Source organism: Montipora capricornis, chromosome 8 (genome assembly GCF_036669925.1).
Source record: "Montipora capricornis isolate CH-2021 chromosome 8, ASM3666992v2, whole genome shotgun sequence".
Classification (NCBI taxonomy): Eukaryota; Metazoa; Cnidaria; class Anthozoa; order Scleractinia; family Acroporidae; genus Montipora; species Montipora capricornis.
The window spans coordinates 6964624-6992123 of record NC_090890.1 but is presented as its reverse complement, the minus strand read 5'-3'; the positions used below and the strand labels follow the sequence as shown (position 1 = coordinate 6992123).

Genomic DNA, 27500 nt, shown 5'->3' with positions numbered 1-27500 from the left:
TCTCAGAGGTTGACCATTGTTTCTGGAAAATCAAAAATTTACTCTCTTTACCCTCCAAGATGAGGTCACCAGGTAATTCCATCGTTTTGGAAATAGCAGCTACTTTATTATTCATCAGCATCACAACTTCTTGCTGATTTTGGGGCTCATTTTGTTGAAACTCAAGCACGCTTCCAACAGACCTGTTTATTTTCGTGAACCCTTCCTGCTTACAGAGCAATATCACAACAATCCTCCCGTATCACATTTCAACCCTGGTATGCAAATTTGTTAAGCTCGAAAATTACACAACATGATATTAAAGTTGACAAAGGCCGGAAATATCTCGGCAAAATCCTTTTCCAGCGAAAAATTAATTGAAACAAACAACATATTTACTATTACAGGCAAAAAAACCTTCCTATTTCAATTGCGTGCGTGCAAACAAGAGATGCAATTAAATACATTTTTGACAGTTCACATCAAACCCTTTTCGACTCGGAACCTTGACTGTAAATAATGAAGCACAAAAGCGACAACAACTTTCATTCAAATAATTCTTCACTGTCACATTTCCAAATATTTTACACCTTTGCAGAGTTGAGTCAGACAACTAAGATGCGACTTGAGTAAACACTGTGATACATTCAAGGCGTTCGATTCCTTCAATGTTAATTTGTTAAATCCATAAAAAAATTGCTATGTGTTTTATATACTACCAAGTTAGTAAAATATTAGAAACAAAGCTCACTTGATATCCAAAGGAGAAAACTGAAATTGTTGTTGAAGACCTTTACTTGTCGCTTAAAATCCAGATATTTATTTTTCAGCGCTGTCTTGCTCATCCAATTGACGATCCATTCTTGAGCTCCACTAAAACACCATTCACGTCAATGACTTATTAGTGAAATTTCCAATTATTACCGGAAGAGTGCAGAGTTGACAACAGGTAAATACAAATAGCGAGACAACTGAGATAACAGATCCACTATATGGATTCCTTCTCTGTCTTTGTTGAACCCATACTGAGTTACCAGAGAACTGTTCATTTAGTTTCAGTGTTGTACAAAACACCACACTTGGCAAAATATTAGGAAGACAGCTCACTTTGATTACGGCTCGACGGGCGACAGATTGTTGTCCATTACTCGTCGCTTTTAAGATTCCACTGCCTGTCTTGTTCAGTATCCAATTCTCTTGCCATTAATTGAGCTTCATAAGGGTATATTTTGTTCAAAGATCCACTAAAATGCCATTCGCGTCACATGACTTTCGACGCCATTGCCGGTTAAGTTAATCGTTCTACTGTGTCCACCAGAGAAATCTACGCATTTCCAACTACCCTCTCGATCCTAAGAAAATACGCGCAGAAGGCTCTATGCACAAAGCCTTTGTGCATAGAGCCTTCACTTAGCAGGGGACTTAGCAGGGGAGTGAGAGGCAAGACTTTTACCGACACGGAAAAAACGACGAAATGAGACGCAGATTCCGACTGGGTTTGCCATACTGGCAACCCAGTAATTATGATAACTCTTAGAACAACAAAGTTAGTCATTTATCTTATTACTTTCAATAATTTGCTCAAACCAACAAACTGAAGATGAAGACCACGAATAATAATTTATTTGTGCGCAGTCATTGTTAAAATTCACATTAAAAATATTAATGTTATTTTGTATCATTTTTTCTGTAAAATCTCATATATCGAAGCCAAGAACGTAATTGAATATCGAGAGTAACTAGACATCACGTCTTCTGTACACGTTCGACGCACTTAATTGAATTAATAGAACTGTAAAATAGTTGTTCTTAAAAATAAAACCGTAAAAATTCGGGGGAATCCGAAATATATTTCGATCTACGATTCTCGTCAGTCGTCCGCCATTTTAAAAATAAAAATACTTATAACCTTCATGTAAGAGACATTGGAATGGTCCACGCTTTCTCAGACTTCATGTACGTCATCACGAGACTTCTCATCTCGGTAGAACAACCCGTCCATGCGTGACTACAGTACGCGGAATCTGGAAATAGTTCCATTCGTTTTTAGAGTTCATCAATGAGTCTTCATCTACATTGTTAATCTTGACACCCTCAGATATTTGTCTAAGCATTGCGTCGTTAGAGTAGACACCGGTTACATTCATTTGAAACTGCTGTATTTCACTACTGTGTTTCTCTCTACAATGTTTCCACAAGGCTGATCGTTCCTCCTTATTGCCGAGCGATTATGAGTGTTCTTTCCCTCTGGTATACGCATTCCTCGATGTTTCTCCAACTTAAACGTTGTTACACCCGGTACATTTAATTTCATACGTCACACTTTCTCTATTGCACGGTCCTTTCCCATCTGTCCTACACACTGGGCAGTCCTCTCGCTCACATTGTCGCGGTTTAAACGGATCAGACGTCTGGAGCAATCTCTTAATTGCAATACCCGCCTTCTCTACCACTTTGATTTTAAATCCTTGCTGTTTTATCTCCTTTTGATATTTCTTCTGTAACTGTGAATTCGGTGTAGCCGGTACGAAGATTACTGGCTCATTTCCGCCTCGTTTGTACCAACTGCATTTCTTCCCAATCTTTTCCTGTTCTCGTTTTTCCTTTCTCCACTCTTTGGGCCGGTGTAACGGTCATTCGCCTTCTTGATCAGCTTTCTTTCTCTCCATATATGCTTTGAGGGCCGAGTCAACAACCTCATATCTGAATTTCTTGCTATACCCCGAGTACTGCATTCTCAGGACCATTTCATTAACATTTTCTACTACTCGTTCCCATGGTAACATCTTGCTACAGTTAAGTAAGACCCTAAGGACTTCTTGGGTTAGTACTGTTCTCTTGGTACTCCCGTTTAGGGCAGACCTAGCATTTATGACTGCTTTTGAAGCCATGCTTTTGGAATAGAACTCGTACATGATCACTGAGGTTTTCTCATTTCGTTTCTCTGTTTCTTTCTCTTTTGTTTCTATCCACACCTTTAAGTCGAGGATAGGCAGCTTTCTATCTTGATGTTTAGATGGGTAATCCACTTCAAGTTGTATTGATGGGTGGATATCGTTCCCTATTTGTTTTACCAATGTCATTGTCCTTTCGTCGTTACTGACTCCTTTATCCTCAGCGACAGATCTTTCATCCACGTAGGTTATACCATCCTTGTACCTCATTCCAACCGGTGTTGCTTGTATAGACATGTTGATATCATCCACATACCGTTTGTTCATTTTCACAACGATGGCCATCTCATCCAATCTCGTGGCGAATTCTTTATCCCACCAAATCACGAAGATCTGGGCCAATACCCCTGTTAACTTCAAGCCAATCGGTCCACCTTTTGTCTGCTTCCTCAGTTCGTTATCAAACGTGAAAACATGATTTTTCATAATCACTGCCAATACGACTCTCAATGCCTCTCTCAGCATTACACGTCTACTATGTCCATCCGGCTCTCTGATTGGTACGTTCCATGGTTTGCACCGTTTCTTCTTCTGCTCTTCACTCCCACTTGCAGTAACTGTAGGTGGTCTTCCCCTATTTGTCTTTCGCGTTGGACATACATTTGTTATGCCCATCTTTGCTAGCATCTCCGGTGATGTCGTCAATGCAAGGTACAAGCCCAACTCCAGATGATCGATACCCCGAACACTGATGTTACTCTCAAAGAAAACCTCACACACCTTATCAATCGTGAAATCTATATCAAGGCTTGGATATAAGGCAACCACATCGGTAGAACCGATAATCAAGCTGTCGCTTTCCTGGTTCTGGTTTACTCTGTACGTTTCCGCTATCTTGTTCTCTGTACTCATACATATGGCGCTGTTTTCTCTTGACTTCCATACTTCTGTGAGTATAACGCTCACTGTGTGGGAAAGTTTGCAGTTGTAGCCTACCATCGCTCCGCACACAGGTCTAACAGGGGGTCCATTGTACTCATCACTGTACTCTTTATGATCTTTACGTAGAATGTATAGTGGTGCGACTTGGCTGTCACTATTCAACATATTATTCTTTATCCTAACCTCGTTATTCGTTTCACGCCCTGCATCCAAAATGCGAACCCAAGAAACTGAATGTGCATTTATCAGCTGTTGTAATCGATCGTGTTCATCTTTGGTAATCACGACGCTGCCATTAATGTGGGGTTGGGAGGCTATTTTGTAATCTAGGCTGTCTACAGAAAAACGACCTGACTTGTCTGTTTGGAACATCACATTCTCCTGTGTCTGAACTTTCTTCTTCAACGATACCAAGACTTCTTTTTCGTCTTTCTCAAGGTTGCTCCACTTACTAACCTTTTCATCTTTCACGTACTCTTTTGTTATCTGATATCAACATGGCTACACAAGCAACACCGGTTGGAATGAGGTACAAGGATGGTATAACCTACGTGGATGAAAGATCTGTCGCTGAGGATGAAGGAGTCAGTAACGACGAAAGGACAATGACATTGGTAAAACAAATAGGGAACGATATCCACCCATCAATACAACTTGAAGTGGATTACCCATCTAAACATCAAGATAGAAAGCTGCCTATCCTCGACTTAAAGGTGTGGATAGAAACAAAAGAGAAAGAAACAGAGAAACGAAATGAGAAAACCTCAGTGATCATGTACGAGTTCTATTCCAAAAGCATGGCTTCAGAAGCAGTCATAAATGTTAGGTCTGCCCTAAACTGGAGTACCAAGAGAACAGTACTAACCCAAGAAGTCCTTAGGGTCTTTCTTAACTGTAGCAAGATGTTACCATGGGAACGAGTAGTAGAAAATGTCAATGAAATGGTCCTGAGAATGCAGTACTCGGGGTATAGCAAGAAATTCAGATATGAGGTTTTTTGACTCGGCCCTCAAAGCATATAGAGAGAGAAAGAAAGCTGATCAAGAAGGAGAATGACCGTTACACCGGCCCAAAGAGTGGAGAAAGGAAGAACGAGAACAGGAAAAGATTGGGAAGAAATGCAGTTGGTACAAACGAGGCGGAAATGAGCCAGTAATCTTCGTACCGGCTACACCGAATTCACAGTTACAGAAGAAATATCAAAAGGAGATAAAACAGCAAGGATTTAAAATCAAAGTGGTAGAGAAGGCGGGTATTGCAATTAAGAGATTGCTCCAGAAGTCTGATCCGTTTAAACCGCGACAATGTGAGCGAGGAACGATCAGCCTTGTGGAAACATTGTAGAGAGAAACACAGTAGTGAGATACAGCAGTTTCAAATGAATGTAACCGGTGTCTACTCTAACGACGCAATGCTTAGACAAATATCTGAGGGTGTCAAGATTAACAATGTAGATGAAGACTCATTGATGAACTCTAAAAACGAATGGAACTATTTCCAGATTCCGCGTGCTGTAGTCACGCATTGACGCGTTGTTCTACCGAGATGAGAAGTCTCGTGATGACGTACATGAGGTCTGAGAAAGCGTGGACCATTCCAATGTCTCTTACATGAACGATATAAGTATTCTTATTTTTAAAATGGCGGACGACTGACGAGGATCGTAGATCGAAATATATTTCGGATTCCCGCGAATTTTTACGGTTTTATTTTTAAGAACAACTATTTTACAGTTCTATTAATTCAATTAAGTGCGTCGAACGTGTACAGAAGACGTGATGTCTAGTAACTCTCGATTTGTATCATTTGTTAACTGAATACAACAGTGAATATATCAAACAACTGTCAACAATGATGAATAGTGGAGCAAAACCTCGGCAGATTTTGAAACATTTTGATGGAAGAGATGGTTTTTGGAGATGCAATTAAGGCAGTTATCCTTAAGGATATGAACGACCAGTGCAAGAAGCTGTGCAAAAAGAGTGATATAGTTCCTCAGTTTTTCTAGTGCCAAGATGTAAGAATAAGGTGTCCAATGATATATATTTTCTAAAAATATGTAAACACATTAATATTTATGTGAAATTCAGGCAACTTAAATGACTTCATCCTGCATGTAGCTAAATTTTGATCAAGATTTGTCTCCCAACATCATTATTTATCATCAGTACAGGTTTAAAATACAAAGGAAATTATATTGGGAATCAAACAATAATTATTTAGGTTGGATTCATTTTAACTTAAATTCAACTTTGAAGTACAACAGTTACAGAGTAAATTGACTACTGGGTGCAAATATACAGATTTGATCCAGTCAGTCAGGGAGCAGGGGTGGTGCAGTGGTAGGAGCACTCACCTCCCACCAATGTGGTCTGGATTCAATTCCCAAACTCAGTGTCATATGTGGGTTGAGTTTGTTGGTTCTCTTCTCTACTGTGAAAGGTTTTTCTCAGGGTACTCCGGTTTTACCCCATCCACAAAAAACATATTTGATTTGATTTGAGTTAATTTTATTAGTTTCCCCAATTAGTGCTCTAGTGCTAAATCCATTGACACTTAAATAAAGTTGTTGTTATTATGATTATTACAAGCACAGGTAGCCCAAGCTCGATATATGAGCAGCTCTTTATATGATGACCTTTGCGTTGTTACGTGACTCGAGCGACTTGCATATTTGTAAGGATTTGTATGGGGAAAATAACGATTGTTTCAGTGACCTACGAAAATGTAGCGATTTAAATAAAAATCGTCTTACCTTACTTTAGTTGAGTGTTTTTTTCCCTCCTGTGTGGTCTTTGAGCCGATTTACGGCCATTCCTGTTAGTTTTAGAGGAACCGGTTTGCTCCCTCTATAAATACTTATAGGTTGTTTACTTACGCATTATAATATTATTGTCTCTACTTCAATAGAGCTTACGGCAGGTATTTTTTGCAGGTTGCAGGTTGCAGGTTGAAATTTCATTATAACTGGTAAACCGCTGGCACTAAAAAGAAAGGGAAAGCGATAGACTTGCCGTGACTGTTACATGAACGGCTAATCTTAGGCCTAATTAGGCCTAAAGAAACGTTTTTGGGCCTAAGGTTAGCTATTCATGTAACAGTCACGGCAAGTCTATCGCTTTACCTTTCTTTTTAGTTCCAGCGGTTTTCCAGTTATAATGAAATTTCAACCTGCAACCTGCAAAAAATACCTGCCGTAGAGCTTAGAACATTTCACATGCGAAAGTATTATCACTGGATGTATTTAACAACATTTAATTCAGTGCAACTTGATCCCTGTCGTGATCTCCTGTTAACCGATCTCTCTTTTAAAATTCAGTCCTCCCTCTCTCATCTTTAATAAAAATTTGATCGAGTATTTGAGGTATTTAACGGCGAAATGACAAGCACAGATAGCTTCAAACCCTCGTACTTGTTTTCTTTCAAAATGATGTCGCTTAAATCTAGAATTTCCATTCCATGATTCAACGCCTCGTGTAAGAGATCAATTTTGCTTGGTCCGCCATTTTGAACAAGAATCGAGACTGCGCAGAACGACCGGAAGTCTGTGAATCGCGGACTGTTAAATTTACCCCTCACGCAAGGGGATCCTTCCCCCAATGTCCGTAACCCCCAAAATTTTATGACATGCGCAGAGTACTTTCCTGGAAAGACTGCTGTTTCCTGGAAACGCGGGCTGCTTTCGTTAATTGTTTACAACGAAAGTTGCGAAAAAAAATGTCAGTCAATGGGGCGAAGAAAATTTATCGGCGGGCAGTTTTCTAGTAAATATCAGCCGGCGAAGAAACTAAAATCAGAAGAGAAACCAGACGAAAACAGTTGTAGTGTTGGTGGTCAGGATTCAGCGGCAGCAACTCCGGAAAGTATTTTTCTCAAGTTTGCAAGCGAGCTTGCGAGGATCGACAAACTCTCTCGTGAATGTAAACGACTAACATCAGAAAATGCAGGACTCAAAAGGACAATCCAAACGCTTCGAAAAAGTATAGGTAAGCATTGGTTAGGGAAAACATGGGTAAATGTATAACTCACGTCTTTTTTTTTTTGGAATTGGCATACTTATTATTACGGCTGCTTTGAGTGGGCTTCCCAACAAGGAAAATGTAAACAGACGCAAATTTTGGCGTGAAACAACTGACCTGCATCCGGCCTGTTCATTCAGTAGACCATTCAGTACAGTTATAATTCCTTTTAAGGCTTTATAAGCTTGAGGTTGAAAGTTAAGTTCAACTGGACCACAGAACGGACATCCATCGACATTTGAGTGAAACAACGTTGAATATTTTTAAAAATAATTTCACGACGAAAAGGCACGGAGCTTGTGAAAATCCTTTGTACATTTTTGCGGGTAGCTAGCGGGGTGAAAATTGTTAGCGTGTTCTCCTTAAAATGGGGTAAACGAAAGTTTTACTTTAGAGCGACTGAAACAAACGTCTTAAAACTATGTTTTAATAATTGACCGCTATAAAAAGGTCTTGTTATAATTTCCAGCTAATTTCGCAGCTGTTAATATTAATCCTGTGTTAATTCGCGAATTGTGCATCCAGACTTTGCTTTTATTTTGGACACTAAATAATGTAGCAGAGCTGAAAGAAACAAAGCATTTTCGATATATGCCAACACAGAAATTCTGTTAACGCAAAGAAACATTACTCGGAGGAAAAAAACGTGAAAAATATTTTTTAATGGCACAGTAGATGATTTTGTGCGGACCGCGGAGGAGTCCTTCTCCTGTCGAATGCGATCTAGATTTAAATTTTCAGACTTTTCTTACCTTTCTCTAGTTATAAATTTAAGCTTATTTTGAGTTCAAGAGGACAAAAACTTTACTTAGAGAACTGTGTAAATACATTAACAATTGATAAAAAAACCAATGTTCTCGGCAGTGACAAATAACATTCACAAGGTTGAAAGAAAACATCGGTAAATAAAGTAGCCACATCTAAATGTAGAAAAGAGAGTTTAAGGCACACACTTTTCAAAACGTGAATTTAATGAAATAATTTGTTTTCAAAGCCACATGTCAATAACATTTTTGTGTGACTTTTTCCCTTGTTTTCAGTATTTCTGCGAAGAAGGAACAGTGATTTGAAGAAAGAGACTCTGACCCTACAAAAACAAGTTACAAAGCAAGACAAATTGTTGAAGACCACATCCTTGAAGAAAAGCGACACAATAAAAAACCTAAGGGGGGCAAAATCTGTTGCAACAAAACTGAAAAACCAACTCAAACAAAAAGGAGATGTTTTACAGCCGATTTCAGTGCAGTGCATAGACCCGGGTTTTTGAAACATGATTCGCCCGTGCATGATTCGCCCGTCGTGATTCGACTGCGAGGCTACCACAGCTCAGCAAATTTCGTAAATGATGAGAGATTTTAAGTGTAAACATAAGACTATTTTCGACGAAATTTAAGGTAAAAACCTCGGTAGCATTTATTTAAGATACATGTAAGTCACGATTTTCTGCTTTTATCGGCAAAAGCAGCGCAGATCGACGCGGTTTAACTAGACTGGCGCATCACGTCTCTTATTCAGCAGGTAAACCTCAATTACATGGTATTTTCACTGAATTCATCACAGGAGATAAAAATGAATACCAACACGCGTGAGAGGGCAGAAATTGTCCCTTGCAATAATTTATTTTCAAGCCATCATCAATCGCTGATGAGTGAAATATTACATTTCTTGATAGGATGGCGTTACACATTTTCGACTCGTGTTGAAACTTGAAGAGAAAATTAATTGAACAATTCGGGTACGGGGTAAAATACCTAATTGTGCATACGCTTTGCGGACATTGTAGTGTCATTTGTTGTCGTACTTTCGTGTCATTTGTTGTCGTATTTTGCCGAGATGTAGCTATTAAAAGTTGAAGCACAACTTGAAAATGCGAATGACAAAATGAAACTGACATGTTACTGTCGCGCCGCCGAAGTGATACAAATTGAGTCAACTCTGGCAATAACTAATAGTCATGAGGCTCAAAACTCAAAAAGGATACATACATATTGAAGGAAAATATAATTTGCCGTCGAAGAAATCCTTGCAGAACGTATTTCTCTGGTCAAATGTTGCTACTTTAAATGCAGTAACCCTTTTTGAGCTGATCGCAGCCGGCTAACTTTGTCATTTCCGTACTTTTCGCTTTTCTTCTGGCGTAAACGGTGTTCCAAAATTCCAGCAAAGCTGCTAATACACCATCGTCACCTATCTGTTAATGAAAGAATGCGAGCATTAGCGAGCTTTTGATCACAAAATATATTTTGTCGGCTATGATTACATCGGCAACCGCAAGAAATGCTACTGATTGTGCCGCCGGGCCTCAAATTGCCCCCTTTCCAAACGCTCAAGGTTGTTCTTCTGGTAGAAAACAATCCGTATGGCCACTTTTTGCTTTGCCATCCTTAATTTTACATATGCAGGCTCTGCCTCCCGCTTGTTATCGAAGAGTTTTATCGCCGTTTCCACGCTTCTTGTTAGAGTCATGTGATTATGGTCGAATCACGATGGGCGAATAATCATGTTTCAAAAACCCGGGTCTATACACTGCACTGAAATCGGCTGTAAACAGTTATTCTCTTGTGGATACATTTGCCCATGGCAAAAATGGAGCAAATCATAGGAGTGTAATGTTCATGGCTTGCATTAGATATTTACAACATGCATGTCTTTTATCTAACCAAAAGGCACCAATTGCATTACATTTAATTTCAGTATTTTGTTTAATTGTAGTCCCCCAAAAAATCTGATTGTTTCCCCAACTACTTTGTCAGATTGGAATGTTCTTTTAGGGGAGGCAGACAAATTAATTCTGTGTAAAAGATTTGCAAACAGCAAATATGATTTTCATGTTTGGAGTGATGACTCTAACAAAGGAGGGGAGGAAAGGTACATTGTGGGGGTGCACACATGGTGCCATGAAACTAACAAGCCAAGAGCTTATGTTCTTGCTAACAGCATTGTAGCTAGTGGGTCAGGAAAACAGCAGTCAGATGTCGATTTCCACATTGTTCATGACACATTTGGCATATCAAATGTCTCAGGGTTAGTTGGGGACAATGCCTCTACCCAAAAGGGTAAATCAAATGGATTGATTGCAAACAACTCTAAACTATTTGACAGGGAAATGTTTTTGTGGGCTGTTACCCACACATACTTAATATAATGTTGCGAAGAATGTGCCAGGCTGGGTTTGGGGCAAAGGGTGATATGAACAACAGGAAAGGAAAGGAAAGGAACTTTATTTAAGTGTCTAGTCGTTCTAGCGCTGGAGCGCTAATTGGGGACACTGTAAAGTGAAATGAACAATGAAAGTAAATCAAGTCAAATGTTGGTTTTTGAGGAGAGGGGAAACCGGAGTGCGCGGAGAAAACCTCTCGGTGCAGAGTAGAGAACCAACAAACTCAACCCACATGTGACGCCGAGTCCGGGAATCGAACTCGGGCCACATTGGTGAGAGGCGAGTGCTCTCACCACTGCGCCATCCCTGCACCCCAACAACCACATATTGCAATTATTATACAAGATATCCTGGCTCCACCATGAACGGCCAAGTCAGCACAAGGCAATGTATGTTTCACTGGGAATTTTAAGTAAAGAGCCACCCCTTCCACAGTCCTTTATTGACACAAGGTGGACATATTACCATGAGATGCTACAATGGTATTTCAAGTATGGAAAAGCCTGTCTTCAGCTTGCAGAGCGTATGCTAGAAAGGATGCCAAAGTCAGATAACCACTCATCAGTCTGGCAAAATGTCATCAAGCTGAGCTCCTGCCCAATGATCCAAGTGCAAATTAAATTCTTATTTGAATTTCTTGACAAGTCGAGATGATTTGTCAATGAATTTCTTGATTTGTCGAGAACACTATTCACAGTGGTAAAACTAATGGTAGGACCACTGAGACAGCAAGGCAGACACATGTGCAGACAATGAATGACTATGGGCAACTACTGACCACAGAGCTTCTCCAAGAGGCAAGAAAAAAGCTCAACAACATCAGAAAAGGTAGTGCAGTCAGTGCCCCACTTAGAGGAAAGGATGTCTATCCTAAAGCGTGGGAGGAAAAGAAACTGAACAAAGACACATCACTGACAATCCAGTCTCTTAAAGCTGAAGGTCGTAAGCTTGAACTTCAGTGGAAAGCTTTGACAAAAGGAACTGTAAATTTAGAAGAACAGAGGTCATTCAGGCCTACAACAATTGGATGGCATAGAGACACTGGACTGGTGCCACCTCTAATGCACCTTGCAGCACTTACGGTGTGGGATTATGGTGAGGAGCTCTCAACACATGACTTACCAGTGGAATGCCAGAAGTGCATCAAAAATCTTCCGCGTATCTTCCCAACCTCATCAGTTAATTCTGTGTCCACTTTGGATGTCCCCATGGATATGTCCATAACATCTGTCCCTGTGCATGAAGAATAAGACCTGACTGAGGGGTGGCTCATCAAAAAGGGGGAACTAACTTACATTTGGAAAGGTTAAAGTCAATTTATGGTCAATCTTCCTCACATGTGACCAGTATTTTTTAAGTTTTAACAGGGTTTTAAAAATTACATGTCAGTTGTGATCATCGCCAGTGAGATTTAAGAATTTTCATTGAAACTTCCCTAGTTTATTGCTGAAATAAAGCTATGAATTTTTTTACACTACATCACAGCATACAGTATTTGAAAACAAAAAGTTGTTTCCTACCATAGGGAGCCCACACAAACAGTGTGTCTGTTTGTATGTTCGAAATATAAAGAAATGTATGGGAAATATTGAAGAGTCCTAATACAGTAAACTTACATCGAGAAATGACTATGTTAAAGCTCAAAATAACCTCAGTTGTTGTGTATTGTCATTGCTGCGGCTGAAAATGGTGAATTTGAGCGATTTGGTGGATTTTCCGTTGACTGTTACTACACGTCCTTAGAAAGAGACAAGGGTGGAAAGCTCATTTTCGACCGCTCCAGCGTCAAGCCGATTTTCACCCACAAATTAGAATCGCCCGTCTTTCAAATCGAACACCAGATAAACTGAAAGGTTGACGCTTCTTCTCGTGCCATTCAATCGAAGATCCATTCAAAATCCAAGCGCTAACCGCCAAGTAATTTTCGAGAAATGCAGCTTTCGAAGCGACCAGCATCCGCGGCCGGGATTTCGTGTGCCAAGGAGCAACCGTCACGCTGTTTGCTCCACACTGATTGGATGTTGCTAAACAATGCATCCTACATGTATGTGCTTCCCTTTTTTTTTTTCAGCTGATACTTTTTTTTGGAAAGATTTCCAGAAATTTTTAAGACTCAGACCATTCAAATGCCAGAAGTTACAGTTTCTTTGAGTTTAAGTGTTAAAGCTTAAAATGAAGTCACTTTTCTTTGAAATACAGCAAATCAAACACAGCCTGTGTTTGCTCTTGGTAGCATGAGCCCTTGATTGGTTAGTGAAGATTTTAGGATAAATTACCCTAAATAAACAACGGATATTGTCGTTAGGTGCTGTTTTCCACGAATTTTTGGTGTAAGATAAATGAATTGCACCTAACAAAAGTTTGGTATAGATCACTTTTGACTGTAAAAGCCAAAAGAATAATTTTAGTGACAGGAATATTTTTTACCTCAATGCATCTAAAGTAAAGGCAAAAAGAGTTATTTATTTCAAGTGATATTAACCAAAAAAATGGACACAGCTTTCAACTACCCAGGGTTTAATTATGAAGTTGATGTCAGTTGTAAATATTAGTAGGTACCAAAAACTGTGAACAATATTTTATTTGGTGTTACGAATTTTTTTACTAAGATGAGGTGCAGGATGGTAGATTTATTATCTGTTAATGGATCAGATCCATTTTATTCCTGTATAATTTGACTGTCCTAAAAAAAGACAGTAATAGTATTGTGTTTAAAAATACACAATATAAGTTAGGTGAGACGAACGAGGTTTCAGACATGCCCTTGCTGATTGAACTGACATTCCAAAAAAACTTCAAACAAATAAAGATAGAGAAATTACATTGCCTTAACCTTTTCATTCTTCGAGTTTAATTGTCTAAGAGCGTGACAATAACAGTAATGATATACCCTGACAAGCTATGAAGAGCAGGTTCCCATTAGTAGTTGATGAATCGAAATTGCCACATTGTTCTGCCAAAGTACAAAATGTAGCTAATTAAGTGAGCGATTTGGTGCATAAAACTACTAAATTCTGTGTACTGTGTGCTCAAGGTTCACTGGTTTCCGATTTTCACTGTGTTTACCCTTACAACATTTTTATAAGTTAAGTGTTTAGTATCTTGTATTGTATTATTAGTGTTATGTATGTCGTCAAGGTTTGAAAATTAGAAAAACTCATTGCGTACCTTGCCTGCAATCTTCTGTTGCCTTCCCTCAATTCGATCGAACAGCTCCCCAGCACGACACTATTCTTGACAACTCAGTTTGGCTACCTCGAGCGCGCGTGAAGAAAAATGAAATAACTTCACAGGAACACAACGCAGAACTCCTAATGTTGATCCATTGACAAACTGAATGACTGCTCTTAAACATCACCGTCGCGAAAATTTTCTTCAAGCAGCAACGCACCGAACAGTGCGCATTCAAGTAAATAAAATAGGTACAGTATAAACTTAGGGGAAAGAATCGAAATTGAAAACGGTAGATATTTCGATCATGTACCATTCTTTAACCTTGCCTTTAACGGTGGCTGAAACTTCGCGTTTTAAAAAGATATTAAACAACATAGTCCCCATAGCATTCTCGTTGAGCCGAACTGATCAACCTCGTCCCCAGGGCCTTCTCCGAGCCGCCATTTTGAAAATCGCAGAGGAGAAGGCCCTGGGGACGAGGTTGCCGACCTGATCAGTCGGATCCATCAGTCGTATTCATACTGCGCATGTCTATAATATTTGTGTTTTGACGTATCGCATTCATTGCGTGAGGGGTAAAATTGGAACCTGGGGCTCGTTTCTCGAAAGTCCCGAAAACTTTTCGGGCCCGAAAAGCCATTTGTGAAATTACTAACCGCTTGTTTTAGAAAGCCGATCTTTTAATATGTTTTCAAGGCAACAAAAAGAAAAATAGCTGTGAAGTTTGATGAATTAAATCCTCTCCGTTCTTGAGATACAAAGGGAATTGTGACACCCGAAAACGCCCCGTAAAGTTTCGAGACTTTTGAGAAACGGGCCCCTGGCCAAGAAGATCGCAGCTCTGGGAACGAGAATGATACCCAAATTGAGTAGCACGTAGACAAATTTAGAGTTTTCTTTGACGTCATATCCAGGGTTATTGGTTTGCAAAAGTTGGAAACTGACCAAAATAATGCTAAATTCTCTCAAATTAGTTAACTATTACATCCTTAGCAACGCACCCCAAAAAATACGTCATAGGCCCTTAAAAAGAAGATGCAGTAACATGAAGTGATAGTTAAGCCGCTGAGATAGCGGGCGACAAGTAACTGAGGAACTAAAATAATTATAGCCTCGTTGTGTTTTGGATACTTTACCCTTATCTTGTGCTCAAGCGGACTTAACAGTTTGGGGCCGACAAATTACGAAGAGTGTCTACACCTGAGTGGGCAAGTGACACATTTTGCAGATCGCAGTGCCCACAAGTTGACAACAACTCGTTCCTACGCTTTGCGTGTCCACGAGTTAAAAATGGTTCACTGTTGCGTCTATCCAGTCCTTTAGATTCTCACAGTCCTTTACTATTGCTGGGTGAATAATCAGTAATCAGCTGTAAACAGGTAAGATAAAGTGTACTTATAAATACTATGAAATGTGTAGAGTAGTAAACATGTAGTATTTGAAGTTCACTGTAGTTTTCTGTGTCAGTATAAACAGCATGATTTGTTGCTTCGTAGCTGGTAGTAATACATAATGTTAACACAAATAGTAGTTTTGAATTATCTCCAACAGAAGTAAGGAGAGAAATTCAGTGCACAAGGTTCTGAAGGCTTGGACATGTAACATGCGTGATTTGTGTCAATTCGACTTGGACAATAAATATCGATTAATCAAGAAAGACCCCCTACATGTAAATGATGTTTCACCAATTACATGTAAAAACCACCAAATGTACTTCATAAACCGAAATTATCTGCATTGGGTTTTAGCCAATATTCAACAAAATTGTCCACCATTTGGATGGTCATATGTAGAAAACAAATTTCTGAATTTGTTTTGTCTGTTTTAACATTTCTTTATTACGATGCAACTGGATACTTTGTCGGCATCAGTGACTGTATGTTTTAATTACTGTTTTTGAGAGTTACTGGCAAGTATTACAACATAGTAAGTTCCACCTCTCAATCAACGGATGAACTTAATTATTTGAGTGCATGGACCCAAAACTTGGATATTACGTTCAGTACATGGAAAGTTTGTTGTTTTGATCGAGGCCTTATAACCTTAGTGAGCTTAATTCGATGCTTCCATGTGACAAATAAAACAAATGCCTCTATGACCTACTGCAATATAACAGTTGTATACATACAAACATACACATGCATGCATTTGTATCAGAAATGTGCCATTCATCTTTCTTTGCGAGTGCAGAAATCTTCCAAGACATTGCTATGAGCATTTGTGACAAAATGATTGTGCTGGTCAGTGGATACCAGTAGAAATGTTGTAGTAGTCCACCATTTTGTATACTGGGTCTGTGAACTAAGGAAGTTCTCTCATTAGTACTAACCTTTAGACTACTGCTTGATGTGCAGTTCACATTGACAATAATTTTGTATTTTATTATTTATTGCAGTTCACATTGACAATAATTTTGTATTTTATTATTTATTTCTAACCTCGGGGTAAGTCAAACAAAATGGCGCACAAATGCAGTGTATATATGGTGTTTTTGACAATGCATGGATGATATGAAGTCTGACACCATCATCCTACTTGGAGACTTTAACAGTGATTTTCTTGGAATTGAAAACATAGAAAACGAATTCAACGAAAAACTAAAGGAATACTGAATTTGTTCCGGTTTTTCGGTATGCAAAGCATTATCAACTGCCCCGTGACTAGGATCACACTTGAATCGAGCGCAATAATAGATTTAATTGTCAGAAGAAAGGTGAATTCATTACCATAAAGGCGTTCTACCTTTGGGATTTTCTGACCATTCTCTGATATATGCAATGCTTAGACTACCGCAAAAACGGCCGCCGCCAAAATTTATGAACATTAGAAACCTTTAAGAAGTTTTCGGTTGGGCAGTTTCAGGATGATATGTCAGCCACGCAGACCAATAGTGGGGCCTATTGAGAGGGTTACCCGTCGTAATTACTGCTTATAAACCTATCTGAAACCTGGAGAGTCTGTTGATGAGAACAAAGCGATGGCAGTTGCGTTTATGATTTCAGAAAGGCATTCGATTGAGTATCTCGTGCGATATTACTAAATAAGCTGAAATACGAGTTTGGACCTAATATGCTTTCATGGCTGACAGAATATCTATTGCACCGAACTCAGTCTTCTTTAGGACACAGCGATCTAATGTTGTGAACGTTAGTTGTGGCATTCAGTGGCATTCAAGGGGCAGTATTGGGCCTCACTTTGTTTGTCATTTACTGAAATGGCCTGCCAAATTCAGTCCGCTCTGGCTCCGTACGCGTGTTCATGTATGCAGACGACAGCGATGTCTATTGCGTTGGCGATACTGTAGATATCGCTGTGACGTCTTTAAATATATCCTCATCGGAATTAAACACCTGGTGCCAAGAAAACTTCTTAACTCCTCACTCTGCAAAGTGCGAAGCAATGATTTGTTATTGATGAAAAGACCGTTTATCCGGCTACGATATTCTGTTAATTTTGGGCGGGATCGGATCGAATGGGTCAAACACACTTATCCTGCATAACATGCACTTATTCACACTCGTCTCCCGAGCGTCATTATTTATGACCGACTTTCCTGGACAGAGCACTTTATAGACGCAAGAAAAAGTGTTGAAAACAAACTGAACCTTTGAACGAAGAGTTCTTTCTGAGGAAATGATGTCCTATTGGATTTGTATCATAAAGTTGCATGCCTGCAGTATTATATGGCTTTGCTGTGTGGAGAGGCTACGCTAATACATAAGAGATAATTCACTGGAAATCATGTGCCTCACCGAAGAGCGGCAAGAGTGGTTTAGAACACACCTTGCTTGCCTTGCGACATGCCATCTGCTGACGTTTACCGACATTGCATGTGAAGCACCTTAAGTATATTCCCTAGAAAATGACGTACTATCCAGATTTTTGTCAAACTTGGCACAATTGATATTCATGCACAGGATATTTAACAAAATGCAATAAAAAGATGGGGTCACCGTGAAGTTCGCGCTGCAAGCCATTTATTTTAAGTGTTTTTTAACCAAATTACGCGAGAAGCGTTCGAAACTTAATCAACTGGGAAAAAATTGTTGTTATATAGCTAAAGCTAGTGAATATTACTGAAAACTTGAGCCTACTTGTTTGTCCGGGCTAAAATCTTTTAGTAAAGTGATTTCAAATTGCTCAATCTTGCAAAGCAATGTAATCAAATTGGAAAGCGACATCATCACCTCGCACAGTGTCTGGCTCCAAATGCAGTTTCACGGCATCATATATAAATACTACAACTTCTAGTATCCAACTTTTCAGTTTCTCCTGAAAATATGGTTTCCGTGTACGTGTACCTATTACGAATACATAACATCGTTAAAAAGGGGGGTCATCGTGCTCGTTCAGGAGAAAATAGTGATTCCTTGCGCGCGTCAATGACGCAAGAAATTATGCGCAGTAGGGTTGCGCAATTCAAAACCAAGGAATCACCTTAAGTTAACTGTATAAGCTTCGATTAATTATACTATTTTATAAGGTGTTTATCGAGGAAACACTGAGTGTTACGAAAACTAAGACCTATGACCTAAGACCCCGGGGTCTTAGTTATCGTACTACGAAAACCAAGACCGGGAATGGTTACTTGTTGGCGCGGAAACTAATGATAGGGTCTTTCGAATAAGGAGAAACTCAGTCTGTTAACCTTTTGGTGGTAACCACTAGAAATGTGATACACTAATTATTTTGTCAGTACACAATTGTTATCACGGCTAAGAAGTCCACAATTTCGCAAACGCGAATGCGTCAAGGTACCAGAATAGCGCGATGTACCCCCCACCCCTTAACAGATGATATTTGATATCCTCATTGTAATAAGCTGAAAAATAAGCTTGTGAGTGAGGCAAATGCGGAGAAACTTTCATGTAAAACTATTTCAGTACCCTATCATTCATAATAATAAGATTGACCATCTACGGTTTGCGTGACTTTCGGCGAAATTGTGGACTTGTTAGCCGTGATAACAAATGTGCACTGACAAAATAATTCGAGTATCACATTCAATGTAGTGGTTACAACCAAAGGGTTAACAGGCTGACTTTCTCCTTATTCGAATACCCTATCTTTAGTTTGCGCGCCAAGAAGTAAGCATCGGCGAATGTCACTGTTTTGTTTTTCTTTCACACAACATTCAAGCGTGTCATGGCGTTGTACGTGCCTGTTAAAATGAAACTATGTAGTATGGAGACAACATCCAGCGCCCAAATCTTTGACTAGCGGTAAATTTTCCCGGGTTTCTTCCCCGTAATTTCCACTGATTAAGACCGGGTCTTAGTTTTCGTAGTGCGAAAACTACTTAGGTCTTAGTTTTCGAAACACCCATCCAGGAAGGGGAAGGACCTTCCGCATTATTTTACTTAGGGAACGAGTAGTAGCCATCGCTCATTGCCAACGAGACAGTCAAATATAATGAATATAATAAATAGTTTGCAGATTAACCAAATTCGTATCAGAGTATCACTTTTAGAATCCAATAGTACGTTAACAATAACACAATGACAACAGAAATGTAAGTAAAACCCTTGCACACTTTGGTCACAAAACGAAAAAAAACAAACTCCTCTACTCGATAATGGCGCCGGACCGATAAGAAGACGTACGCTGGTACAGTCTTGAGCTCATTTACTCAATATAGAACACGCTGGTTTGAAAATAAATGTTAAAGAACACTCAAAGCAAGTGTACACAACACAATAGATCAAATCGGCTAACTCAATGTTGTACCCGATCCAAACTCTTTGGGAATAAAACGTTTTGTTCCATATCATTTAAATATTAATGCTACATTATCATGCAAACACAATCCACAATGAATCTTAATCCCGGGAGGTTTTAGATTATGTACAACATTGAGTTGACCTGAGTTAGCCGATTAGGTCTGTAGTCAGAGAAATGGGAAAACAAATGGAAAAATATCCACGTGATGATGTTGCGTCATGCCAGTTTGTCTGATGACATCACACATCAAAACACACGTCTTCAATGGTTCAGTCACATGATAAATAGCCTGCGTAGCAAGCGTTTCCGTTGTACATGAAAGACTTTTAACCTTTTGGCCGCGTGATAAATGAGACGAAGAAGGAAATGCTTGCAGACAAAGCCTGCATTTTGAAAGCCGCCCACTTGACTTGTCATGCATGTCATCGGCTGTCATAAATTGACCAAGCAATTCTTTGGTCTTCCATAGCGGAAATGAACTTTAGGTAAGAGAAGCTAAACAAAATTGACAGGGAAAATAACGATAATATAGAGCAATATTAGAAAACAGATACTCGTCTCGAAGGCGGCCTCCAAGTATAAGTTAATTGTTTGGGAAGATAAATTGAACGCGGCAGCAAACCGTTATAAAGAGGTTCCAAATGCTGTAGACAAAAGGTCACAAAAGTGCTTCTAAGAGAAATGTCAGAGCACCTGAAATCCGAACAAATTTGTTGTCTAGCAAGCCCGCCGAAATTACTAGGTTTTCCAACACAAGTTTCTGTTCGGCGGTTTAACACCTTGTTCTTGGCGCTTGTGTATTTAAAGGAACAGCTACAAATAGTGTATCGCACTTGCTTCTGCAATAATGTCAAGGCTTCGAAATCCCAAGGTGTCGGCATTAAAAATACACTACAGGGCCCGGTTATTCGAAAGCCGATTAACTTAACAGCCGTTTTCACACTAGAGACGGAAAACTCGTCTGAGACGGAAAACACGTCGACGTGTGAAACCGGGACGAGACGAATTTTTGACGGGAAATCGTCTGAAATTATTCGTCTTATTTCTCCTTCGAAACAGACGATTTTTTGTGGACGATTTTTTCATCGAGACGGGAAACTCGTCTTGAATTGACGCTCAAGACGGGAAACTGGATGGAAATTGCGTAATTCGCGCAGTAAAGAAACTGGGCCTAGAGAGCGGGCAGCGAATTATGGGTAACAATCATGGCGCCCAAGAAGAAGAAGAAGGAGAAGATGAAGACTGAAACTAAAATCAAATCATGGTAGAAAAAGGAGCTTTCCTGCTTTGTAGAATGAATATTATCCGACGAAAATAGAGATAAACCTTGGGTGCATGTTTTAGTAACACTAGCCTTAAAGAAAACTGCAAATGAAAGTATCTTTACGCAAATGATCGAGGAAGCCGAGGACAGACGCGTTGCAGAAGGTCTTTCCAGTGGCAGTGGCACGATTCACGATTGGCCAAATGAGATCCAAGTTCAAATGGTTATTTTGTGCATCAAAATAAGAAGTGGAAGCGACCTTTCTGCTAATGACAGAGATACACCGGATTGCTTTACAGTTTTAGACCCCATATTCACAAAATGCTGTGATAACATGGTCGACCTCAGCAGCAAGGCTAAAGAAGTGTTATCTAGTGATTCCGATGAGAAATTGTCATCAAGCGACGAATATGATGATGAAAGCAGGAAATATGAGTAAGTCCAGCAAATGAGTAAGACATCTATTTTCAACATGAGAAGATACATTTAATATTTACTCTGTCTAACGCCAGACGATTTTACTCACCAATGGGGAACCCCCTGGAGTCAATGGGTTAACACAAACTGAAGAACCACATTTTGGTAACTGGAGAAATCTGTGCATTTCATCTGTGTCTATATAGTAAACGTTTCATTTTAGGGAAGAGGTCAAAACAATGGTACTTCATAAGTATCCAGTTTTAGGGGGTGGGTACTAGTGACCCGTCCCCATTTCGATCTTTTCATGAAAATCCGATTTTTACTTGCAAATATCCTGCAATTAAAAAAAAAATAACGTTTGGATAAAATGAGCTGCCATTATGCTCTACGTTATGAGAACAGCACATTTCAGCAATAAAAGCAAGTGCCCCTAATGCGTGATTCGGAAAAATGAACCTTGACCTTGAAAAACAGGGGGGTGGTATCACCCGATACCCTATCACCTATTTTCACATGCCTGATACTAATCGAGTACCTTTGTTTTGTCCTCTTTCCTTACATTAATATTGTTTTATTATTCAGCCTTGACCTTGGTAAAAGTTGGTTTCTTCTTAAAAAGGCATTAGGGACCTCCTTAAAGATGATTTTTCATAAGAAGTTATAGTCCTTTCCCAAGTCTTTGCAAGCTTTGATTAGAAAACAAACTTTTCAAGTATGCTTTGGAATGTTACTGCAAACAAATATAAAATATAGTAAATAAAACCGTGTTCATGTTCACTATATCTGTAGTATTTTTTTTGGCGATAACTCCTAAATTGAGTTATAGGTGGGCATTCTAAAAATGTGAAACATCCCTTAGATTGAGCCATGGGCTCTTGAGAAGAACACAAGAAATATATATGAATGGAAATAATGTACACTGTTTCCAATAAACTCAGGAGGCTCTCCTGGTGGAACCCCACAAACTTAGGGGGTGGTTTAAAATCAATACTTTTCGCAGTATCAATATAATTAATCTTTTTTTCCCGAAATTATAGACCACCCCTTCTGCAGAAACAGAGGGAATAGCCATGCCTTAATTTTACTGAGAAGTGTGTCACCCAAAGACCTATAGCTAGAGGTGCAAGTGATATGAAGGGAGGTCACATCTACAATTGCTCGACCCTGCTCTTGGGGCTGATCTCTAACTGACCAAAGCTACTCTGTTACCCTAGCCTTGATGTCATTAGTCAAGGTTTAGTCCTTCGTACGTTTGGTGGCCCTGCGAATAAGACTAAGTTCCTGGACCTCTAACTTTCACCTTGGAGAGCAGGGGTCATTTCTATGAATGCATATATTTTATAGAACTACGCAGCACATGATGATAGCCTTTACCACCGTTTTCGTTGATACGCGACTTTCGAAAACAAAACACCCACATGGAAGTGTTAGTCTGAAAATTTAAAATGCGACGGCCGGTCAAAGTTACAAGTAAACAGGGTGGCAAGTTAAAGTCAAGTTCCTTTTAACCCCCCTTGAAGCTGTCAACAAGGCCACTTTTAGACAAGTGCCTGGATTGGATCTCTGTGGGTGGGACACCTTTCCAGGGGGCGGTTTTCCCGGCGCCTGGCATTCAAACAGCGTTTTCATTGTTTGGGGGTGTATTTGTAGTTCGAGGGTTTATTAAAGTATGGGAAGAGGTGTACCAAGTAATAAATCACACCTTCTCTCGCCCAGAAGTTGCGTTTTGCTTCTTACAGTTGGTCTAGTGGTCTTTTGCAGAGACCGGAGTGATGTGCCCATCCCTTATTAATAGCGAGCTTACGCAACAGGACGGCTGGAAGGCTCAGGACGGCAGAATGGCGAAAAAATGTCGCGCGAGACTGTGCATTCCCAATCTTACGCGACATTTTTTCGTCATTCTGCCGTCCTGAGTCTTCCAGCCGTCCTGTTGCGTAAGCTCGCTAATAACAAAGGATTCCAACAGGATATGTTAATATTCAAATCCTGTTGGAATCTGTTGATTATGCGATAATTTACACTTCGTAAGTTGCCGTTTAGATATTCGGATTTCTCGTACCTTCCTATTGGTTAGTAAAGGTTTAAAAGTTATTTCGAAGTCAAGAAAGCGTCTTGCAAGTCACCGCACGAGGGACGAAATTTGCGACTCTCCCACCCCTCCCGCATCTTCGGGTGGCGGTTATCTATCGCGCACTTATTTGGCTCAGCTCGTCGTCAAGAATGCTTTGTTTTGCATCGTCAGGACTGTTTTCCTTTCCAAGCACCCTGATTCTTGCCCCTTCGCTGTGCCAAATAAACTGAATCCTTCGTCGCTGCGCGTCGTTCTCTCACAGCGACCGGAGTGATGTGCCCATCCCTTATTAATAACAAAGGATTCAAATAGGATATGTTACTATTCACGAATTCATATCAGACAGGAAACTCGTCAGACGAAAAACCCGTCATGACTAGTTTCCCGTCCTCTAGTGTGAAAACGGCTAATCCAGGATTAGCGTAAACTTCGGTTCATTTTTTCAACTTTTTGGTGAAAGTTTCTTTTTCTTATTTTTGTTTTTCAAAATTGAACTCTTCTTATGTAACGTTTTGCCTAGTATCAGCGTTGAAGAGCATTTGGGAGTAGAGAAATAAACTCTTTGATAAATTTTTAATCTGGGATTAGCGTTAATCGGCTTTCGAACAACCGGGCCTAGGAGCTCCACAGCGGTGCAAAACACAAGGATCTCGTAAGATTGAATCGTTTAGGAGTCTGTTTACCAGTCAGCCGAAATCCCTATGGAGGCTTCCTTGAATTGATCGTTCGCATTACTTTTGAGAGGACTAATAGTTAATACGCAAGCATTGTTTTTCTTAAGAAATGAGGCTTTTCCCATAACCAGTGGGAAGAACAGTGAGCAAATTTCCCCCTTAGACGAGCTGTTTTATCAGATCAAGCCACCACTAAATCCTTTATCGACAACGGAGCAACTGCTCGATGTAGCAATTCTGTAAAAGATCTCTTCGCCATTTAGCCTGCCTAGTGAGCGATTTCTGCGAGCAACTAGACGTTTACTGAGCGTAAACTGGGCTGCCTGCGGTACGTGTTACACAAAAACAGAAGGCGCTGAGTTGGGTCGTATTGAACTGCAGCATTCTAGTTATTTTTTTCCAGTGGGGGGGGGGGGGGGGGGTCATGTAGACTATTTGAGGGGTCACACGTTCACACGTTGAATTTTTTTGTAATGTCCTGTCCCGTTTTGAGGTCTTTTACTTTTTAAAGCTTTGGTAATAAATTCAGTTCAAAGATAACAAAATACGCTCTTGAGTAAAGCGCACTCGTTTCTTCTTTAAGTTAAATAGTCTGCAGAATTGCTCTGACGGACGTTTTCCTGCATGTCATGCATGTCTTGCAGTTGCACTAAGCAAACGTTTATTTCACAAATTAAGAAAGGACTGAACATGTTGTTTCCGCTTCATAATTCCTCTTCTTTTCAGTCTAATCTGATACCATGTCAAAGTTTTTTTTGGCATTAATACGTTTGCACCAAATAGTATCGCAAAAGCGGGGAGTTAACAGTAACAGTAACATAGTTTTTATCTAAAACTCAGAATTTCTCAGCGAAATATTAATGACAATCGATGGTAAAAGCACTAAAATTTCAGCAGTCTCTGACTTCTATAAATCAAGCAGAAGGTCATGATGTTCTGTGAAAAGAAAGAAATTGATCACGTGCTAGGCAACCACAAAGGTGCACTGATCACTTTGTGTCAAGACACAGGTAGCCCAAGCTCGATATATGAGCAGCTCTTTATATGATGTCCTTTGCATTGTTACGTGACTCGAGCGATTTGCATATTTATAAGGATTTGTATGGGGAAAATAACGATTGTTTCTGTGACCTATGAAAATGTAGCGATTTAAATAAAAATCGTCTTACCTTACTTTAGTTGAGTGTTTTTTCCCTCCTGTGTGGTCTTTGAGTCGATTTACGGCCATTCCTGTTAGTTTTAGAGGAACCGGTTTGCTCCCTCTATATATTTCTCTCCAAAGTTGGGTACTCTCACGAAGCAGTCGATCCGATCCGCCGAAGGAAAACGGCCGTAAATTCTCTCCAGCAGCTTCAGTCGCCTCGAAATTCCGGGCAGAGCACGGACGATAGTTAATTTTTCCTTCCGTGGTCTTTGCTTGGCGTCGAATCTTAACAGAGGCCGAATAAAACGTCGGCAATCTCTGAAAACTTTCCCGTTTTAAGCCATCGAAAGGCTTTCTTCAAACTTCGCGTTACTCCAACGGTGAAAAGTTAGCTTAGCGACCCGGCCTGAGACTCCAATTACTCCACTCCGGGTGGGAGACAGTCCTTTGCTCCCATCAAAAATCACTTCCTTGAATTCATTTCCTTGAAATCCTACAGCAAAAGTCTTTCTTTAGTTTCACAGATGAACAACAACGAGTAATGAGAACTGCCGGGTACAAGGGTATTGATTTTTGATGGGAGCAAAGGACTGTCTCCTACGCGGAGTGGAAGTAATTGGAGTAACGCGAAGTTTGAAAAAATCCTTTCGATGGCTTAAAACGGGAAAGTTTTTAGAGATTGCCGACGTGATATTCGACCTCTGTTAAGATTCGACGCCAAGCAAAGATCATGGAAGGAAAAATTAACGATCGTCCGTGCTCTGCCCGGAATTTCGAGGCGACTGGAGCTGCTGGAGAGAATTTACGGCCGTTTTCCTTCAGCGGATCGGATCGACTGCTTCGTGAGAGTACCCAACCTTGGGAAGAAAAATATAGAGGGAGCAAACCGGTTCCTCTAAAACTAACAGGCATGGCCGTAAATCGACTCGAAGACCACACAGGAGGGAAAAAAACACTCAACTAAAGTAAGGTAAGACGATTTTTATTTAAATCGCTACATTTTCATAGGTCACAGAAACAATCGTTATTTTCCCCATACAAATCCTTATAAATATGCAAATCGCTCGAGTCACGTAACAATGCAAAGGTCATCATATAAAGAGCTGCTCATATATCGAGCTTGGGCTACCTGTGGTCAAGGTTGTTGTTTACATTGAATGAACTACGGGGAACAATGTTAATCGTTCGTATCGCTTTCAGAGTTAAACGTACTTTTTAGCCAAGAAAGTTCCATCGCTCGTTTTTTAATTTTGTTCTCATATTTAACTAAATATTTATATTTCATCCGTCGGGTCGGGAAGCCTTCTTTGTCGGGTTATTGACCCGAGACCCGACTCTTATCTGGATCACTGTTGATCAAACCCTTCACTGAAGAACCATTTCTTTCGATAATTAAGCAAAGAAATGGACAACAAGCTTTCTTTCAAATAATTATTGACTAAACATAAATTAGTTGAATCTTAAATTGTTTTTTTTACCTGAACACTGTGCGGAGTTGAGTAAAAATAAATAAAATCATAAATAGCCAGCAAATTGTAAAAACACATCCACTCAAGGTGTTCAATTCCTTCTCTGACATCCAAATCGAAAAATTTAACCAGAGAATTTGCCGTCTGGTTTCAGTGTTGTACATAACGTCACAGTTAGTAAATAATATATAGATTTAGCCAAGCCTAAAAGCGGAGCTCCCTGGTTATTTAATCTTACTGCCTGTAGGGTTTGTGAAAATAAAAAGTTTCGAACTGTCCGCGTTTTGATGTTCCCGGTTGCTGCTTTAATAATTAAATAATTTCCTTTGCTTTCTTCTGTAGAAAAACTCATTGCCTCACTAGTGAATTCCATGGTAGATTTTACGCTAAAAGGCGATATCACATGAATCACAAAGCAAGGAGTGTGATATCGGTTTTTCGAGTGAAACTTACTTTGAAATTCACCAGTTTGGCAATGAATTTCTGTTGAACACCGCACGAGTTTTAAAAGAAAACAAGCACACCCTCAGTGAGTAGCCTGCGCTCGCAGACGTATTTCCGGTTGTCGC

At 39.8% G+C, this 27500-nt stretch overlaps 1 protein-coding gene and 1 long non-coding RNA gene across 2 annotated transcripts in view; one reads left to right on the top strand and one right to left on the bottom strand.

The window, feature by feature from the left end:
• LOC138059330 (3'-5' exoribonuclease HELZ2-like) overlaps positions 1-27500 on the top strand; it is a 349076-nt gene that overhangs the window by 213309 nt on the left and 108267 nt on the right. The window lies entirely within an intron of this gene.
• LOC138059339 (uncharacterized) lies at positions 8478-14571 on the bottom strand. Its single transcript, XR_011134198.1, has 3 exons — positions 14163-14571; positions 12117-12227; positions 8478-8921 (listed from the first exon to the last, which is right to left on the bottom strand). It is a non-coding gene; the product is annotated as an uncharacterized lncRNA (long non-coding RNA).